Genomic DNA, 1,827 nt, shown 5'->3' with positions numbered 1-1,827 from the left:
TTTTTTTTTATTGTTAACATTTACTAATAACTTGTTATATGACTGTAAATAATATAAAAAATATTAAAAATTAATTTTACACAAATTTCTTTACACATTATTCTTTCACAATGCAGTCATTTTTACTGTTTTTTGGCAATATAGGTATATACTAAGTTTCAGTCTTTCTAGTGTTAAAGACTGTTACATGAAATTTCATATTTTAAGAAATATCCATTTTCAAGCTTTTCAGAGCTGCAAACTCTTAATTCATGATTGAGGATTTGCAAGATTTATCAGATTTTTGACGAACATTATGGAAACTGTAAAAGGAAACGACAGGATCTCGTTCCTCTTTTACGGACGGCTTATCAAGGCGAACACCGAGATCAGACACATTGATCTCTCGCGACAAGGAGCTGCAACGGAGTTCAGACGTTCCACGCGAAACGTAATCCAGGAGGATTATGCCCGAGTTTCTAAGTGACGCAACGCTTCCGGCAAATCGAACCGGTATCGCCGTTTCTTTTTCGTCCCCTTTTTCCGAGCGAAATAAATATTCGTTTTTATCGGACCGATCGGTTTTTCCCGTTAATGGCTACCCGAGGATTATCGGGAGCCTGTTCCTTTTGCGATTTTATTCCCGGGAACCCATGTTCCACCGTAGCGGCTGCAAGGTTCTTAGAAAAATGCGCTTTGATTCAAACTAAAAAGAAATGTTTGATCTCCTTTACACGGGAACTTGCTATAATATTGATTATAGATAAAAAGAGGTGCTCGGAACTTGGAAAGTATGCTCGCAAACGATACTGCCTCGACGTAAAAGCAGCTTTTTGAACGAGATAGGAACAGTGTTCGAAAGTTCGTGAACAGATTTTTCAATGTTCACCGCGACGTCTGACGTACCCCTGATTGGCATCGTCGGCCAACTGGGAATTAGGTCATTTTTTCCGTTCGACGTGTACACTCTCATTCATAAGTCCTACAACATAATAAAATTATTAAATGAAAATATTCAATATTTGAATCTATTCAAGCTGCTGACTCCTTTACACTCAATGACCTTTTATTACAATTCTTGGATTAGAGACAAACTGCTGTACGAGATGCACTTTTAAAATCTATATCGTTTTATTCTGATCAGAAATGAATTCGTTCAACAAACATTTATAAGATTTATGATGGCGAGTGTAGTTTTACACGACGGACTTATGGTTCGTGACGAGACGATAGAACAACGCGAGAACTTGTGTCGCGAAGCAATTTTCGAGGCTCGCGTGAGCAGCTGTGCGCGATTCCGAGCATCGATTACTAACCGTGAACGAGAAACGGCAAAAGATTTCACCTTGCAATTTCTTTCCTCGTCTCCCACCCCCTCGTTGTTCCAGCGATAAATGTATGCGGGGAGAAAGGTGGGTGCTGGTCTCGAGAAAGTATTTAACTGGGCTAATGTCTCGAGGAGCTGATTTATGGCGGTGGCTGCTTTTGAAAATTCTCGCGGGAAACGAATAGATACCCGGTGACCTGGAAGCGAACGGGTGTACACGATTTTTATGTGATCCGCGCCCGCGACACTGACAAATTATCAACCGCCAACTTGTCCTTTAATCCAACCGAGAATTCCGTCCAGAGGTTTAAGTCTCTCAAATGCTCACTGCAGTTTTTATCAACCCTTCTGCTCTGTCCGTTTCTATTCATCAGATTTGTTGTCATTCATACAAACTTTATGCAATTCTTAATTACTTTCATCGTTCAAATCGAATTAATTCACTTCGTCTATATTTATAAAGTGATTATTTTGTTACTATTGATTATTAAAGAAATGTGATTGTTTTGTTACTATTGTTC

At 39.0% G+C, this 1,827-nt stretch overlaps 1 protein-coding gene across 1 annotated transcript in view; it reads right to left on the bottom strand.

The window, feature by feature from the left end:
- LOC113464846 (putative G-protein coupled receptor CG31760) overlaps window positions 1-1,827 on the bottom strand; it is a gene marked incomplete at its 5' end in the record, with an annotated part of 22,062 nt that overhangs the window by 19,590 nt on the left and 645 nt on the right. The window lies entirely within an intron of this gene.

The sequence above is a fragment of the Ceratina calcarata genome, unplaced genomic scaffold (assembly GCF_001652005.2).
Source record: "Ceratina calcarata isolate Rehan_Ccalc_2016 unplaced genomic scaffold, ASM165200v1 scaffold562, whole genome shotgun sequence".
Classification (NCBI taxonomy): Eukaryota; Metazoa; Arthropoda; class Insecta; order Hymenoptera; family Apidae; genus Ceratina; species Ceratina calcarata.
Note: the sequence above shows the minus strand (reverse complement) of the source record. Positions and strands in the feature narration are given on the sequence as shown.